This window comes from Mauremys reevesii, linkage group 6 (genome assembly GCF_016161935.1).
Source record: "Mauremys reevesii isolate NIE-2019 linkage group 6, ASM1616193v1, whole genome shotgun sequence".
NCBI classification, from domain to species: Eukaryota; Metazoa; Chordata; order Testudines; family Geoemydidae; genus Mauremys; species Mauremys reevesii.
The window spans coordinates 25,669,740-25,689,523 of NC_052628.1; the positions used below are offsets into that span (position 1 = coordinate 25,669,740).

General features: G+C 41.0%; 1 long non-coding RNA gene across 1 annotated transcript in view; it reads left to right on the plus strand.

The window, feature by feature from the left end:
* Window positions 1-19,579, plus strand: part of LOC120407488 — a 47,840-nt gene extending 28,261 nt beyond the window's left edge. Inside the window, exon 3 of the long non-coding RNA XR_005600031.1 lies at window positions 19,455-19,579. This is a non-coding gene — a long non-coding RNA (uncharacterized LOC120407488). The remainder of the gene's footprint in view (window positions 1-19,454) is intronic.
* Window positions 19,580-19,784: the final 205 nt, after the last annotated feature.

Below are 19,784 nucleotides of genomic sequence, written 5' to 3' on the forward strand. Positions count from 1 at the left end.
AGTGAGCACAGCAGGGGCCGTATTCACAGAGCTGAATGCAACGGTGCCGTGCATTCTGCATGAGGGAGAGGGTATGGGGGTCTCTGTGGGAAAATGTGACTCGTCTTGGTATCCTTTGCTGCCTCATCCTGCTGTCAGGTAGAGGGGCACCGGTTTAATAATACTGTGTAGGGCCCCATAAATCTTAAGGATGCCCTGTGTGGAGGTGCAGCTTCCCATCAGTATTTATTGGTGTCTCCCTCCAGGAAGACTAAAACCATTTTAGCACATTCCCTGGACTCCTGTCACCCCTGATCAACCAGGTTGAATGCTGCAGCGAGGTTCAGGAGGATGTGAATCAATGTTTGTCCTCTGTCCATTGATGGGAGGAGATCATCCATCAGTCCCACTAAAGTGGTTTCAATTCCATGTCCTGCTCTGAATTCAGACTGTGCTACGTCTAGAGTATTAGCTTCAGTTAGATGAGCTTGTAGTTGGCTTTTGATTAATTTCTCTAATGAGCTTGCTCGGCAATGGAAGGTTTGACACAGGGTGGTAGTTATCTACAACCAATATATTCAGGGTGGGTTTCTCCAGGGTTGGCTTGACTATTGCATGTTTGAAGGAAGATGGGAAGATTCAAGTCCAGGTGTGGATTCTGAAAATTGACCCTCCAAAGTTCTATGGGCTTCAGTTCCAGGGATATAGACTGAATCCATCTTCAGCTGTGTCCAAAATTTCCTTTCATTAAACTATGTGAAATGAGTTAGCAGTTTCCATATCACAAAAACTGGTAGCCTTGCCAGAGAGGCGAAAGACTGAATTCTGTGCAGACCAAATTTTCACCTTCGTCATAGAGCTGGTTCCTCAGAAATGGTTGAGACATATTTGTCAGAGCAGTGTGAGAGAACTGCTGTAGAATCTGTTGGGTATCTGTACAACTTCATCTGTTGGGTATCTGCACAACTGGGCTGCCAAACTGGCTCTCCCAAATATGTTTCCAAATGGAAGAAAAACACATAAATTACATTTCGCCCCATGCTTCTCTCAGCTCTTTTCATCAAATGAGCACTGGTGTAGGACAACATCCTGATCCAAGCTTCCCTTCTTCCCACCCCACTCCTATTCAAGTCCAGATCCAAGCTTGAACGTGGCTTTTCATTTCTGCAGCTCCATAGATGCATATTTCCAGTTGGGAAAAAAACAGTTGGCTTGATGACACTAATGCAACATTTTTTGGCCTTGGGTTACCCTGCATCTCATGCTGAATGAATTCATTCAGGTTCACAGGGAGAAAGGGCTCACCATGCAGCAAAAACCTTGGGAGCTTGATTACTGCAGCTCTTTGGAAAGGCCCACAGGTGGCTGCAGTTCCAGTTCCAGTTAGGTTGCCTTGTCTCATGATAAAAATCACTTACTAAAACTACAATTTGTATGGTACAGCAAATACCATCCTGTGGCCAGTATACTAAAAAAGACCATTTTAAAAAAAACTTTGGGTATTATTATGGCAAATTCTGTTTTTCAGCCTCTACAAGAAACTTTTCCATGTAATTTATTTGATTTTTTTTCACAAAGGAGATATTCCAGCATTTTTAAAAGTGATTGAATTTAGATGGATGAAATTGTACACCACTAGCAGCAGAACTATTGGTCAAGATTTTCAAAACTAGGTGCTAAACATCAGCACCTAAATCCCTTATTTAGGTTCCTAAATAAGTGGCCTGATTTTAAAAGTGCAGAGCATCTGGTTGCTTGCATTTACATCACTGCAGGGCCAGCTCCAGACCCCAGCGCGCCAAGCGCGTGCTTGGGGCGGCATGCCGCGGGGGGCACTCTCCCTGTCGCCGGGAGGACGGCAGGCGGCTCCGGTGGACCTCCCGCAGGCGTGCCTGCGGAGGGTCCGCTGGTCCCGCGGCTCTGGTGGACCTCCCGCAGGCATGCCTGCGGATGCTCCACTGGAGCCGCGGGACCAGGGACCCTCTTCAGGCACGTCTGAAGGAGGTCCACTGGAGCCACAGGACCGGCGACCGCCAGAGCGCCCCCGTGGCGTGCCGCCGTGCTTGGGGCGGCGAAATTACTAGAGCCGCCCCTGCATCACTGGGAACTGCTGGGTGCACAGCACTGACGGAAATCTGATCACTTATTTAGTTACTGACCTAAGCACTGAAGGAATCTAACGATAAGTGTCTAGTTTTGAAAATTTTGGCCTTTATACTGGCTGCAAACTAGAGATGGGCTTGACCTAAATCTCAATATTGAACACCCCTGGCAGTTAGCAGTATTCAAAATCTCAAACTTGATTCTAATTTTGCAAATGTCCCCTCTCTTTATAGCAGGCTAATCCAAAATTCCAGAGCTAAACAATTCTAAAATGTAGTTTTCAAAATCTAGGTCAGAATTCTGTGGCTTGAAACCCTCTGTATTTCCTACCCTTGATAAATTATATCCCTTGAAACAAAAATCAGTTGACCTAATGCTGACTGTTTCTGTATGTGCTAGCTGTTTAGAAAAGGCTAACACCCAAATGATTACATTATCCTTTGAAGTGAACACTCTCCTAAAGATAAATGGCTGATGTTAACACCTCAGTTGCTGCTATTGCTTTAGTCTGTCTGGTTGAGGTCTCCACAGGGCCAAAGTGCATTGTTTTATAGGTTGGAGGTTATCTTCACATCTACAAGGGCAGAACACTTCATTTCCTTTCTCCTCCCTCCCCCCCACCTGCTCCCTCCCCTCCCCCCAAAGGTTTGGATTCAGGAGAATGTAGGAAAACATGTGGCAAGGCCCTGAATCTCCCAGAATTTCCACACCTGACCTGTCTACATGGATTACAGGATTTTTGATTCATGCAACCAAAATGGATTCAGGTGATTTATCAGTGTCAGACAGAAAATCAAACATGAAGGACCCCAAGAGGCTTTAAGGTTGTAGATAATTTGCCAGAGTCTGAACAGTTTGTTTGCCTCTTGTTCTGTTTTTAAACAAATTGAACAGTTATGGCCGGGGTTTTCAAAAGCACTCAATGTAGCCCCAACTCTGCTCCCACAGCTCAGAGATAGGCCAATGCTGAGTAGTTAAAATGCCAGTGGCTTGGCTACGCTAGAGTTCTTACTGTTGCTACCATCAAGGGAATTGCATCAATGGTAGCATGCTGGGATTTTTTTTAAAGGGTTATTGTAGGATATATTCACAGACAACACTCTATCAATGATCCACTATAATAATAATTTGCTGGATTCACCTAGCTCTTTTCATTCAGATCTCAAAATAATTTATAAATATGTATTCAGCTTCGCAACACTTCTGTAATGTAGGCAAGTTTCACTATAGCCACATTATAGATGGGGCATCTGAAGCAGAGAGAGGGCAATAGAAGTGTCAGTTGGGACCCAGACTTGAGGTACTCCAAATCAGTCTGAAAACGTTGCCATTAAACCTGTTCCTGGTAGGTCTAATGGGTAGGTTGAAATAGCAAAGGCCACTCTGCTCTATCTAAAGTCATACCCCCACTCTTGGTATAACCAGTGGTGTTGCACCAGTGGGGGGTGATAAGGGAAAATGTAGATCAAGATTTTCAAAAGTGACTAGTGAATGCGAATGCCTCCACTTTTGGGTGGGTAACTTGGGACACCTTAAAGGAGTGTGATTTTCAGAGAGCACCCAACCTCAGCAAATCAGGCCCCTTTAAGGAATCTTTGAGCACCTACCGTCACGCGTCACTTCTGAAAATCTTGGCTCATGTAGATAACCTTGTTGGATCCCTCAGGCCTCACTCGCAGAACAGAAAACGGTCCTGAAGGGATGAACCTTATAGAAAAGCAAGGTATTTGCAAGTTCACAAGCCTTTAAGGGCCACTCTCACAGGCCTTTCCAGCAAGCCCAGAAGGAATTTGACCACCCACAAACAGATTTTGTTCTAAAAGGACTTACAGATCACAACTAATGTTTTGTCTCATGGGAGATAAGAGACATGCTTTGCTGTGAAGCACACTGACTATCAGAGGATATGATTTTTTTCTACATAAAAGACTAGCTCACAAACTAAATTATATCTTGCCGCAAGATGGAGACAAACTGCACATGCCAAGATGCTCCACCAAAGTAACTTACATCTGAAGCACAAAGGAGGCCTGTGCACAACAGGTTCATCTTTTTGTAACACAAGAGGAGTTTAAGGAGGCTTTGTGGGAAACAACAACAAAAAGACACAAATGCCTTAGGATATGCCTGGAATTCTATGAAGTAATTTTGGGCAAGTATCTAGATCTCTGGCCAGTTACATCAAAAGAATAGCAAAATCCTTGCCTGGAAACATCAATAGATGCAAAGAGGACTATCTGAAAATGGGCAATGCATCCTGTTCTGAAACAACAGGACAAGGTAATTCTCATTATTCATCTGGAAATGTTTGAGGGAGTTTAGCTTGTACAAAGCCTTCTGTGGTTTCTTGGTACTGCCAGCAGCCACTCCAATTTGTCTGACTGTAGTGCATTGTGTCTTTGGCGATGGATGGGAAAAATTAGTCGTGACTCTTGTTAAAGCTCTTATAAAATGCTTTGTTAGAGAGAAAGAGAGTAAGCCATCTTAAAAAATTGAAAAGTTGCATTTTCTAGTTTTGCATGAATGGTCAAACAGGCTAGCTCTCCCTTTCTATTTCCAAGGCTACTTGTCTCTTTGCAGGGAGACCAGGGAGGGAATCACACTGATGGTAGAAAGAAAAACAGCCCCGGAGTATAACACCCCTCAGGCACTGGAGTGCAGGAAATCCAGATCTAAATCTGAATTTTTCAGCCCAAATTTTTTTAATGTGTGTTTTTATACACTGTGTAATTAACCTATTAAATTCATTTCCACAAAATATCATTGACAAAAAGCGCTTAGCAAGATTTATAAAAAGGATCAGACATTTTATGGATGAGTAGTTGCATTAGATAGGAATATAATTTCTAGAAGGGATATAAACCCTTATTCTTCAGGGAAGAGCCCACCATTAACGGGGTAAGCAAGAAACTTCTCCCATAGGCAGGTTATTCTGTAATTGTCAGTTAAGGGATTTCTTGCACCTTCCACTGAAGCACGTGGTTCTAGCCCTGTTGGAGACCAGATCCTGGATTGGATGATTTCCTGAACCAAACAGGTATAATACCCATGATCCATTGTAAGAAAAATATCACTGAAAATATTTACCACGTGCTGCACTGCTATGTTTATTCATAGGCCATGGTAGGTGTCACAGTATCTTTGTTGTAATAATTCCTTCACACAATGTCTGGCTAATTGAAACCAGGAAAGAAATTGAGAAATCTTTAATTTGACACCTTCAAACAAGAACAATGTCACAGAAAAAAGTTTTTTGGCTTTTAAACTTTTTGAATGTCACTTTAAGATTTAATTGAATTTAAAGGGACTTAAGCACATGACTCAAAATTAAACATACACTTAAGTGCTGTGCTGAATGATGGCCTAAGTAACTTTAAATGACCAACAGGGTTTAATTTTGAACTATCTCAAATTAATTTACTCAATTAATTTGGCAAATCCAAAAAGTGCCCAAGCTAGGGTTTAGCTGTCTCTTGCCTCTGAATTGCCTCTACTTCTTATTTTTCCTCTATAACTCAATCTGCTCTTGAGGCAGCACTGTGAGTTTGTAAACAAACAAACAACCCCTTCCCCCAAATAAGAAAACTCTGGTCTTGTCAAGACTGAACCATAAAATAGTTTTCCTTCTCTAATGAATCATTGGCTTAGAAGAATGTAACAGTATAAAGGAGACACGTATCAGGAGGTAGCCGTGTTAGTTTGTATCCACAAAAACAACAAGGAGTCTGGTGGCACCTTAAAGACTAACACATTTATTTGAGCATAAGCTTTCATGGGTTAAAAAAACCCTCACTTCTTCAGGTGCACCATCTCCTTGTTGTTTTAGTAGAAAGGAGAGGCAAGGTGGGTGAGGTAACTTTTTTTTGTTTTGGTTTTGACCAATTTCTGTTCGTGAAAGTGACAAACTTTCTAGCTACACAGCACTCTTCTTCAGAAAGCTTCTCTCTTTCACCAACATAAGTTGGTTCAGTAAAAGATATTACCTCACCCACTTTGTCTCTGTAATATCCTGGGACCAACACCGCTACAACAGCACTGCTTATAGCAATAGGAAGGAGGCAGTTTTCTCTCGAAGACTTTTCTTTAGTGGGAAATGGCATCTCTGACATGAATGACTGATTCAGGAAATAAATTCTGCAGCTAAATTTGATGTGTCTCATACAAGCTCAGATATATCTTCATGCATCTAAATGTCAATAACTTGCCTTTCAATTTAACTGTCAGAAACAGTGTTAGCATAATGATTGATTTGGGATCATCCCAATTCTTCTTCTCAGCTTTCTACTGTCCCGTTAGAATGGCTTATGGCTTGGAATTCATTAAGGCTGTAGGTTTTCTGACTGGATTCAGTTGTTTTTGAGGAGTGAAGCTCAAAGAACTCCCCCTGTCCTAGTAGAAGGGAGCAGTGCCACCTCTGTGGCATCTTCCGCAAGACGTTGTGGAGACCCCTCTGTGAATGCAGGAACCTGTGCCTGGGGAGACAGTGACCAATGGCAGGTCTGGAAGAAAGTACACACTGTAGGGTTTCCATTCAAAGTTAATTCTGATGGAGCCTTCTGTGTGCTCTTGCATCTTGCTAAAGGGATTCAGAGAGCAGTGACAGGCCTGGGAGGCTCTGGAGTCAGATGGGGCCTGGAAGAGGTAGGAGGGAGTTGGGGGCACAACCAGAATTTTTCTAACATGGAGGCCCAGATTACCTGCCAAGTAGCAGAGGTCATTTAGGCATATGGGCCTAAAAGTCTCTCTTTGTACATATACAGAAAATTAAAGTACAAAATCAAAGTGTCAGGGTGTGAGTGCAAGATTGCCAATCACATTCTCTACCGTGATAGGCCAACCACTATGCACTTTCAGTAGTGCTAATCTAGTGAGTCAACTTTCTCCCACAGTTGATCATGCATAGCTCTTTATTCACTGGAAAGCACCAGAGAGATCCTTCAGCATAACAGTTGAACTAGCAGCATAGCCATAATTCTCAGTAGATGGGAGATATTAGGGTAACTTGTGGCATTTCAGTGTACCAGTGTTTTGAGCACATTTGGTGGCATTTCTTCTACTGGACTATTTGCCCATTTGAGGTGCCACCTGTCTACTTCAGGAGCAACCACAGTGAGATGTGCTATATCTGACTATTACACCTCCAGTGAGACAAAATGATTGACACCAACTTCATCACCATAGTAGAATTAGGTAATATGTCATGTTCCTAATTCCTGTGAAATGGGCTTTTTGAAAAAGTCAATTTGCAAATTAGTAACAACACCCTATAAAATATACTATGTAATTGCATAATTAAATTAGCTCCATTATTGATTCATCAAAAGAGTCAGCCAGGTGCTTAGGCAACAAGTTCCAAAGATTTCTATATCCCTCACATAAATCTGCAAAATAATTGGTCGATTCAATGATCACAAAGTTGAGATATGGTGAAGGATTTATTGTTGATAGAAGTCTTCTGGTCTTCTGTACAGTAGTTGCTGTGATGTCTCTCTATATCTGCTTGCTTTGGAGTCCCCATAGGAATGTTCAGTTCTTCATATATGCTATCTAACTGCTTTGGTAAAGAGGGAGCTAAACAATGTTTCATGGTTATCTCATAAATTTTTTAGTATATGGATGATGGGGTATACTATTATGGTCACCACTTTTATAAGACTATGATAAATTTTGTATGAAGTATGCCTTGTGAGGTATCATTTGAAAACTCATAATCTGCTGAACATTATTGCCCTGGTGTAAAATGTGTCAACATTGTATGTAAAGTTAGAAGTTTCTACTGAATAACGTTGCTGTAATATGTTCCAGAGGTAGAAAGGTAGGCTCAAACCAGTTTTTCAGAGACAAAGACACACTAGCCACCAGACAGGTGATAGAGGGCGATCACCTACTTAAGCAGCCATTGTCCAGTGGGGGGGAAGGTATAAAAAAGAAATTTACATTTCATCTCAGGGATGATTTAAACCTCACATCCACAACAGACTGTGTGTCACCATGACTCAGCAAGGATGTTTCTAGCACAAGAAATTGAGTTATAAAGGGGGAGGAAAACACTGGACTTCACCTCTCCTCCTCCCATCTCTCTGCCGAGGACATCAACTCTCAAAGAACTGAACTAAGGGGGAGTGGTCCCAGGCTGGAAGGAGACCCAGCCTGTGAAATTTACAACAGCATATGGTGAGACAAAATCTTTGCTTTTAAGTTCACTTAGCTTGTTAAGTTAAGTTTTAGCTTGTATATTACTTTTTTATTTAGTTTTTGTAACTAATCCTGACTTTTATGCATTGATACTTGTAATCACTTAAAATCTATCTGTCTGTAGTCAATAAACTTACCTTAGTGTTTTATCTTAACCAATATGTTTGGTTTAAAGTGTGTGGGAAACTCCGTTTTGGATAAACTAGGTGGTGCATATACCATTTTCCTTTGATGAAATGATGGACTTTCTATGAGCTTACATTGTTCAGTAGTGTTCTGGACAGTACAAGATGCACATTTCTGGGGGAATAAGGCGGGGACTTGAGAGCTTGTGAGTGTCACCCTGTATGTAATTCATGAGCAACTGGTCAGAGTGCTCATGTGTTTAGCTGGGAGTGAATGTACATGTTGAAGGCTGTGTTAGGAGGCCAAGGGTGGCTGTTTTGACAGCAAAGCAGTGTAAAAGGCACCCCAGGTTAGAGAGTTAAGGGGACACCGCTGTTCAACTGTCCAGACTGTACCCTGAGTAATGTCACAATGATAAACTTCATTCACCAACTGATTACCAGCAAAAATGTCCAGATTTGCTTTCTGTAGTTCTTTAGACAAAGGCAGGACAACACTTGAAATGCTTTCCATGTCAGCTATGAAAATTACTTATGGTATAGAACATTTGTGCTTTTAGTGCAGCCTCCTTTAGTGGCATGCTTTGTATTTCCTCTAGGGCATCAATAGCAGCTGAAAATAGTTCTACAAATATGATGACACAGTCATGGCACTCCATCCACCAGGGTTTCTCTCACAGGTTTGAGTCTTGAATGCACCCCAGCTGGAGTTACCTTTCTGATTATCTTGAATAAATATCTGATCACTGAGCAGACTGGGAAAGGGCGGGGGGAACCCATGCAAGTTTCCTGCACCGTGCCAATAGTGCTGCAGATAATTGGAAGTGTTTCTGCACTAATGATGGCCAGATTTAAGACATTGTAGCAATGCATGTATGTAGCTTTGACTTTTGCTTAAACACTATGGCATGCTTATTGTGCTGGCTCCATCATAGCCTTGTCCAGAGAGAAATTCCAAAATGAGGCCATGTTTTGTCAGCTCCTGATGAGTTATAGAATCTAAATCAGAGATGGTTAAATCCTCAACACTGACGTAGGTTAGAAAATCCTCAGCTATGGAATCCTCAGAAACATAGCATATTGTAAGGACCCACAGGGCTAGAAGCCAGGTCCGTGGAGTGGGGGACAGCTGACAGTCCCATATCACTAGCAGGAGGTCACACAGAGCTTCCTCCATGGAGCATGTGGAGATTAGGTGCCACAGAATATACTGCCCAAAGGGTCCGAGGCCTTCTGATTGGCCATGCTCACTATTTAACCCTGGAGGGTCCCCCTAAAAGTTGTCTGAGAGAGAGCTCTGTGTAGCTCAAAAGCTTGTCTCTCTCACTAACAGAAGTTGATCCAATAAAAGACATTGCTCACCCACATTGTCTCTCTAATATCATGGGACCAACACGGCTACAACAACATGAGATATATTGGTTGTTTAGTCAATGAGCACTTCAAAGACCTTGGCTCGCAAAATGTGTGCAACAATTTTTTGTTGAATTTTATGGCCTATAATGGCTATTATTTCATTGTGAATCTTCCAGATCATTTATGATGCATTTCCGGTGATAGATTGAAAGTTTTGCTTGACATTCTTATCCGTGGCACATAAGTGAAGATGTAATGCAGCTTGGACCAGTCCTTTGTTGACAGTCATCTGTTCTAGATGAAATGATCCATAATCATAATGACCTCTGAGAGGCAGCTGTTGATGTCTGCAAAACTCAAGTGTCTTGATAACGTGGACAAGACATTCCTGATTTGCTGAAACTGCCTTTTGTCTGACACTTGAAAGATTTTGAACATTGGTATTCTCATCAATGAATATTTTAAGGAAGTCATCAACCTTCTGTATGGCGTTTTTATGTTACTGAGTATTCTTGTGGTGGCTAAAGACTTCTTTGGTATCTTTACAGTTTGTAGAGGGATGCATGACAAGCTGCCTGAGTTTCTGCTCTTGTTTTGTAATGGTGACAGGAGTAAACACCACACAGAATTTACAAAATATACCCAGCTATGTGGCACTGTACGCCATCCAGGGATATTGCAATAGCCATTTGCACTGAAAAGTGTTTCTCTTTGCCTGCAGGGCACAGGAAATTTGTAACTGGATAGTGATATCCAGCACGCAGTATAATCATTCGGTCGCTATCACTGTAATTGACCACCACAAAATAAACCAATATCAATGTTTCATATATGGTTGTTATTCTTTCATTATTTTCATGGGTGAAGAGTAGGGTTGATTTCCACTTGGCCCTTCTCTTGATTCTGCTGTTTGTGGCACTGGAGATCTAGCCTGTTTCCGCGAAGACGCTGGCATTGGTGGGAGAAATGTCTGTTGCGTTCTTCATATTAGTTTTTGGCTTCTAAACTCAATTATGTAATTCCTTCTAGCCATGTGTTCTGTAAATGTGGAAACAACATTTTTGTAGGTTCCAACATTTTCTGTGTTTCCAAGATTAGATAATTACCACATTTTGTCTGAAGTGTATGCGCATGGTTTTTATTGGTTGGAAGAGATGTTTGCTTCTCACTGCTTAATGTACATGTAAATGAGAATGTACAATTGTGAATTTGTAGTAGCATCTATGGCCAATGGGGGAGTCGGGACCCAGAGTCCCCCCTCCCCTTCGTCGAGCCTCTGGAGGAAATACAGAAGCACAGTGCCTCTGTGTGGCTGGATCTGGCCTACGGCAGGTCTGTCCTTTGTACAATGTCAGCTACCATAGATGCTGGAATTGGAACAAAGTCGAAGATTATATCCTAAACAAACACACTGTCAACCTGTTTATCATCATTCTGATCTCCACTTTGAATCATGGGTCTATAGCTCTTGCATCTTTAAATTGAGAAACTGTCTTAATGCTCTCCTATGTGACCAAAATTAAACAGACTCCAAAGGAAAATAATTCAATTACTATATTAAGCTAACATGCAGGGAGGGGTGGGAGGAAGCTCTCATTTCAATCCTTTTTCATTTATAGACATTCCACCCACAATGAAACCTGGGTTTCACCAATGGAGTCCTTTGCAGTACATATGTAAGCAGTTAGAAAAGAATGCTGGACTTCATTTCTATCCTGAATAGCCAAGGAACAGATCAGAATCTGCTTCTTACACTACTTCCTATAAAATTTTTAACATGCGATTCCAAAATAAAGATAGTAAATGGTGATATTCAAAGCTCTTTTATCCCCAAAGAATGAGGTATGCTACTATGGCTCAATATCTCTTGCTCCCCGCCAAATCAGAGGAACATTCGGCACACAAATAATTTTGAATGTACCTTTCCTCTCAAGCTACCTCTCCCTCCAGTCACACTGAGAGCTCCATATTATGAGATCACCCCAAAACGCAGCATTTGGTGACAATACTCCTTTGTATAGAGAGACATCTTGCAACATGTTTTATTATAATTTTATACCCCAAATTGTATAAAATACAATTAACCTTAGGATAAAGAAGATCCTAATAAGCTAAAAGTAGGGTTCTAAGTTGAAAGACAGAAACCAGGTTCACTCAGTTTCCATTTCTTTTGTCCTCTTTTGTCCACGTTATTTCGAAGGTCCAAAGCTAGAGCTGGTTGAAAGTTTGCAAACAAAAATATTTGTCAGAAAGTGTCTTTTTTTTCAATAAAAATTTTCTTGAAAACATTTGATATTTCCAATTTCCTGAAAATGTATTGCCTGCTATTGATTGGATTTTTCATTGTTTTTTTTTAATTACCAACTTCAATTGGTCATTTTAGTGACGAAGAGGTGAGTTTAAAAATAGAACTAAAAATGTCTATTTTGATATAATTTTAAAAGAAAATTCTGACTTTTTAAAAACAAAAACCATCAGTTAAAAAAATCTTTTATGGATAATTTTGAAACACAGAAATTGGTCTCTTTTTTTAAAAAAAATATCGGAACAAAACTACAATTTTCACTAACAATTTAAAAAAAACAAAACATTTTACAAAGCTTTGACCAGCTCTGTCAAAAAGTAAATTAATGAGGGCTTGATCCAGCTCCCTTTCAGATAAATGGATGATGCTTCCCTCACTTCAGTGGGAGCTGGATCAGAATGCAGTCAAATATACTTTTCATAATATTTTGTAGTGGTGCAAAGCAGCTAGAAATTCTCTGTATCCAGCCCCTCTGGATTTCTCTTACATAAGGGAATCCCAGTGGCTCTGTGCCACCCTGTGTCCAACCCCTGATGAGGGGCTGTTTCCAGGGAAAAGGAGGTCTGGGTGGGGTGACCCAGTGATCCCCTGGCTGTTGGAATGGTGCCTGGAGGTGTGTATAGCTGGGTCAGGTGTAAGAGTACTTTGATTGCTTTAATTTACACCAAACCAGCCTGGCACCTGGCAGTCCCCAGGATTAGGGGAATGCAAAGATTTGTGTAAATCCACTTTTGCCCTTCTACTCTTTGAGAATTCAGGCCACTGCCAATAACTTTAGCATGAGGAAGATCAGGCCAGGCATTCCCTGGAATGGAGCAAAAATGTTTAAACATCAAAAACTTTAGACCATAAAACTGAAAGCAAAGATGAGACCATGGAATTTACATCTGTACATTCTGTATTGATACGTGGAATTTTAAAGACTTCTGTGCATATTGACTTTAATGAGGGTTACCTGCTTCAAGTGCTTTGTGTCAGCGATGTGCTGGACAGAGCCCTCACTAAAATTCCAACATCAAATCAAAAAAAGAGTTGGAAGTGATTTTCTTGCTTCTGAGAGAGTCCATACATGCTCTGTCAAATTTCTTCTGAAAAGCAAATTTTGCCTTTGAAATTCATCAGACTACAGCAAATAGGGGGTAGTTACTAACTAGGTACCTGTTATGACCTGCCTAAAAATCTACAAGACGCTCAAGCCCCTTACAAATTCTACACCAACTAGGGCTGTCGATTAATCGCAGTTAATTCAAGCGATTAACTAAAAAAATTAATTATGATTTAAAAAATTAATCACGATTAATCAGTTTTAATCTCACTGTTAAACAATAGAATAGTATTAAATATTTTGGATGTTTTCTACATTTTCATACATATTGTATTCTGTGTGGTAATTGAAATCAAAATGTATATTATTTTTATTACAAATATTTGCACTATAAAAATGATAAATGAAAGAAATCGTATTTTTCAATTCACCTCAGACAACTACTGTAGTGCAATCTCTTTGTCGTTAAAGTACAACTTACAAATGTAGATTTTTTTTGTTAAATAACTGCACTCAGAAAGAAAACAATGTAACACTTCAGAGCCTGAAAGTCCACTCAGTCCTATTTCTTGTTCAGCCAATCGCTAAGACAAACGAGTTTGTTAACAATTACAGGAGATAATGCTGCCTTCTTCCAATTTACAGTGTCACCGGAAAGTGAGAACAGGTATTTGCATGGCACTTTTGTAGCTGGCATTGCAAGGTATTTACGTGCCAGATATGCTAAACATTTGTATGCCGCTTCATTCTTCGGCACCAGTCCAGAGGACATGCTTTCATGCTGATGACACTCATTTTAAAAAAATGTGTTAATTAAATTTGTGACTGAACTCCTTGGGGGAGAATTGTATGTTCCGCTGCTCTGTTTTACCCGCATTCTGCCATATATTTCACGTTATAGTAGTCTCGGATGATGACCCAGCACATGTTGTTCATTTTAAGAACACTTTCACTACAGATTTCACAAAACACAAAGAAGGTACCAGTGTGAGATTTCTAAAGATAGCTATAGTGCTCGAACCAAGGTTTAAGAATCTGAAGTGCCTTCCAAAACATGAGAGGGATGAGTTGCGGAGCATGCTTTCAGAAGTCTTAAAAGAGCAACACTCCAATGTGGAAACAACAGAACCCGAACCACCAAAAAAGAAAATTAACCTTCTGCTGGTGGCATCTGACATGCATCGGTCCGCACTGCTTTGGATGGTTATCAAGCAGATCCCATTGCCAGCTTGGATGCATGTCCTCTCGAATGGCGGTTGAAGCATGAAGGGACATATGAATGTTTAATGCATCTGGCATGTAAATATCTTGTGACACTGGCTACAACAATGCCATGTAAACGCCTGCAAATATAAACAAAGTTGTTTGTCTGAGTGATTGGCTAAGCAAGAACTATAGGACTTAGTGAATTAGCAGGCTCTAAAATTTTACATTGTTTTACTTTTGAATGGAGTTTTTTTGTACATAATTCTACATTTGTAAGTTCAGCTTTCATGATAAAGAGATGAAGGGCCATACAAATGTTTAGCATATCTGGCATGTAGATACCTTGCAATGCCAGCTACAAAAATACTTGTATTAGGTGAATTGAAAAATACTATTTCTTTTGTTTTATAGGGGCAAATATTTGTAATAAATAAATATAAAGTGAGCACTGTACTCTTTGTATTGTGTTGTAATTGAAATCAATATATTTGAAAATGTAGAAAACATCCAAAATATTTAAATAAATGGTATTCTAGTATGGTTTAACAGGGTGATTAATCACAATTAAACTTTTAAATCTCTTGACAGCCCTAACACCAACCCAATTTGAATGACACAAGCTGAACGTTGTGCTATGCCTGTCTATAATAGTCACACAAACATTTCCAGCAAGTACACGTAATAGAAGTTTGTTTGCCAGCTGGTTTTGCTTCTTCCCTTTGTAGTAGATACAAGAAAGCATTTTTATTTAACTGTGAAAAAACATCTAAATGGATTCCCTGATCCCTCAGCCCTCCTCTGGCTGAGCTCTCACACAAGGTGTACATGTTACAAGGGAAGGAGGCCATTTTTGCCAGAGCCTTTTGTTAAAATATTGGCAGCACATCACTGCTTTGTGCATGCCTACTATTTAGAGAGATGGTATTTATGTCATATAATTATATACTCAGAACCATTTTCCAATATAAGATATTTCAAAAGATATTTAACAAATCACACATAAAAATGCAATTCAGTTTGATGTCAAAGTGTTTCCTGTTCATTTTATGTGAAGCTGCTTGGTTTATTTAGGGAATAATTAAATGAAAACTCACTCTTGTAACATCTGTTTGTACTGATAGATATCTCAGGGATTAAGGTATTGCTGTCACTTTTGATCTATACAGGGACTCTGCTGCCACTCACTGTGTGGGTTAAGGAGGAAAAGCTCAAATGTGAACTCTGCAGGGATGCTTTGTATGCCTCATCCATACAAATTTCAAATGAATCACCATGACAAATAATATGATTTACTCAATAGGCTAGACATGATTTATTCAATGGGCCAATTATTTGCCTAGTTTCCTTTTGTAAAATCCCCTTTAAATTTCTTTGAATACAAAGACGTTGTTGAAGTGAAACTCCTCATTTTAAAAAGAAACAATTTTAAATCAGCTGAACTAATTTTTGGTAAAGATCTGGGCAGACAGAGGCCAGATTTATGCTCAATTTCAGCTTAGGCTCCTAAATCACTTTGAAACTTTTGAAACTTTTTTATCTTATATTTCACTATATTAATTTTGCATTGCTCTATGGACAGTTGATGTATAACTATCAGAGTGGAGCATGTTGCAATGTGTTATGTCACTGTCTCACAGAATTTTTGGAGGGCATATTGCTACTGTCTGAGTTCCCTTACGTGTGGCACTCAATGGGTTAATAATAACACTATCAAGTACTATCATAACAAATGGCCAGAGAGTTGACTGATTAATATTAGGTAACATACTGTCATGTTAAGTTAAATAACCATTGAAACTCTAGCATCTCATCTAATGTCTGGTTTTATTTGAGCTGAAAGGCTGCAGTTGAACCAATGAATAGGACTCAGGTCTTTGCTATTTAATCTTAATAAGCTGCATGATCTGTGCACAATTTTAATTTACCAGGAACATTCATTTCTTCCAGAGAATTTCACTACTTATTTTTGGCTAAAAACCAAACAAACAAAAAGAAGATTGGAAATCTGGCCTCAAGTTTCATGGAAAGTTCACAAGAATGTTTTGTTTTCCGTCTATATTCTAGTGCTCTTTAAAAACAAAGTACCCTCTTTAGAAAGCTCTTTGCCATAAGGCCACCAGTTTTAAACATGCACCTCTCTGTTACATGCAAGACACCTGCCTCCTGAGAGCAGCCTTCTAGAGGAAGCACTGTGTTAGGCAGTGTGAAAGGACATAACAGAGTACAATGATCTATGTTCATTCTCACTGGGAGATTCAATTGAGTATTTGTCCGTGAGTTCCAACAGAGGACAATACATTCTTCCCCACTTTTTTTTTTAAACAGAAGTTTAATTTTGTTAGGACAAAGAAAACCAGTACAACTACCTGTTTCTTGGGTACAGATGGAGCTGGGGTGTTTTTTTTTCAACTTAGTCAGGCTTCCAAATATAACTTTATCCAGGGAATTTTGTTTTACAAAAAATCAAATGTAATTCAATTTAAAATCTCTGTGGACATTTAAAGAAATAGTCTGCAAAAGCCATATACATTGTGGCATGACTAACACAGTCCCTTTGTGATAATGAGACACTGAACCTTTTCTGAACTCGAGCTCAGTAGTTCCAGTCCTGCTTGGACTTGTAAAAACTGAAAGTCATTACCATCTCATAGTTGATGGGTGACTAATATGAAATTAATAGGTGATTTCAATCCAGTTCCCATAACCACCAACTCATTTGGTATTACGACCCTTGTTGGAGGATCAGAGCAGAAGGGCAAAGGACTGAATAGGCCATGGAGACTAAAACATTTGTTCATCCACAAAGGTGGCTTCTCCATACTGGGGTTTAAAGATATTTGTACAGTGGTGGTAGTCTTGCCCCTTCTCCTGTAATGCGGGTATATAGAGAACTGCAATATCCAGGGCTAGGGCCTTCCTCATGACATCTTCCATGAACAGTAAATTCACTTATATTCTTAGCTTAGTAGTTAGTCATTAAAGTTTATAGCACAGTACAGATTATTTCTCTCTCCCCGTTTTGGGAGCCCCTCCCTGCTTCTGATACTATGCCCAGAGTCCTGGGATTCAGGAATTCCGTCTCCTGCCCTCAATCCTCCTCCATCAGTGATGAACACTGATGCTGGCTCTCCTGAGGGGTATTCTTATTCCAGAGGAGGAGTCTACATCACTGTCGCAGGAGCTATCTCACCTCCACCCATCTGGCAGGAGTGCCCTGGTCAACATGGCAGGCACAACAGCTACTGATGGAGCAGTTCTCAGACTTGAATGAATCAGAGGAGATGATAGCTCTGGAGTCTCTGCACAGTCAGTTAAGCCCCAATAGACAATCTAGGGGTTATGCTTGCCATTCTGCTGGGAATGGACCCCCCCCCCAGGGACAGCTTTTACGATTTCCTTGAGGTTCCCTGCAACCAATTGATCCCTGTTTCTGGCCTTGTTAAAGTCAGAGGGGTCCTTATGGCAGGCATTTGGGCTCCTCTCCCTCTCATCAGCCAGTTCTCTCAATGTAAGAGGAGAAGGAGGTGGAAATGGAACCACAGGTGCTTCTTCATCATTCCCGAATGAGGCGGTCACTCCTTTTCACCTTCTTCACCAGATGACCACTGCCAGTACCAGGAGCTGTTACAGAGAGTTGCCAGTGACCTACAGATCCCATTAGAGGAGATCCAGGACCCTCAACATCGGCTCCTGTACATCTTGCAGCTGCAGGGACCTAGTAAGGTGTCCCTATCCATCCATGAGGCCATATGAGAACTGGTGAGAGCAGCATGGCACACTGCAGCATCCTGTGCCCCTACACTGAAAATGGCCAAGAGATGGTATTTTGTTCCTTCAAAAGGGGCTAAATTCTTATTCTCCCATCCTGCTCCCACTCACTGGTAGCATGGGTGGCTGCTGTAAGGGCTCGGTCACACTGTCAAAGGGCCACCCCAGCAGATTAAGGTTCTAAGAGTCTGGACCTGCTGGGGAGGGAAGGTCTTTTCCTCCATAGGCCTGCAATTTTCTGTTGCTAGCTACCAAGTGTTGTTAGAGAAATAAAATTTTAATACCTATTCCAGGCATGTGGACTTCATGGACAAGTTTCCTGTGGAAGATCGGGTCCGATTTCATTCTCTTTTACTTAAAAGGGAAGCCAGTGGCCTAGGTAGTCCTCCAGGCTGCAGTAGATGCAGCAGACATGGCTTCCAGAAAGTTGGTCTAGTCATGCGGAGGGATTCCTGGCTGCAATGGTCAGGGTTTCCTAGGGAGGTCCAAAACACTGTCTACTGGGGCCTCCCTTTTGATGAGTCGAATCTCTTCTGTGAGAAAACAGATGAGTCCCTTCACTCACTGAAAGACTCAAGATTGACTCTGCATTCCCAGGGGATTTATACTCTGGCCCCCAGGAGGAAACACCAGAGACAATTCTATAGACCAAGGCCATACCCTCTTCCTCTACCTTATTACCAGTGCACAGCTGAGCCTCTGTGCAAATACCAAAAGATTCAGAGGCCTCGCTTCTTAGCCTCATCTACTACCACAGCCTCTATTCCCTCTCAACCACCACCCAAGAGCTACATTTGGCATATTGATTGAGACCTCACATGCCCCCACTGATGCCAGCCACACCATCCCCTGTCATCTATAATCTTCACCCACATCTGAAACAAGACCACTACAGACAATTGGGAGCTAGAGATTATCCACTAGGGATACTCCAGATAGTTTCTCTTCTTCCCACTTCACAAGCCCCCTTCCCAGTCCCCTTTTGGGGACCACTCTCATGAGGTAGTTCTTAGAGGGGTAATAGAACGCATCCCGCCTCACAGCCATGGGAGAGGGTTCTATTCCTTCTATTTTCTAATCCCCAAAAAAGACAGATGGTGGAAACCCATCCTGGACCTTTGGCAACTTAATATCTTTATTTGAAAGCTGAAGTTCTGGATGATTACGCTGGCATCTGTAATCCCCTCCATTTGAGAAGGGATGTGGTTTGTGGCTTTCTATGTGGCAGACACATATTTCCATGTGGACATTCACGCATCACACAGGATGTTCCTGCATTTTATGATAGGCCAGGAACACTTCCAGTTTCAAGTCATTCCCTTTGGGCTGGCTATGGCACCTAGAGTATTTACAAAGGTTTTCTTTTTGGTAGCATCCCAGATGACATCCTGGGCTATGCAGTATTCTCATACCTGGAGGATTGGGTCCCGGTAGGCCGATCTCGTCAGGAGGTCAGGATGGCGACAGGGTTTCTCATGCAACTTTTTACAGTCTGAGGCATTTGCATAAATGATGCAAAGTCTGTTTTGTTGCCCACAAGGCCAATAAACTTTATAGGGGCAAGGTTGGATTCATTCTCTGCAAAAGTGTTCCTCCCACTAGAAGTGTTTCATGTAATAAGCAGCCTGATTTCACACAATACCAACTGACCATGAACTGCAGTGCACAAGTTAGGCCACGTGGTTGCATGCACATATGTCTC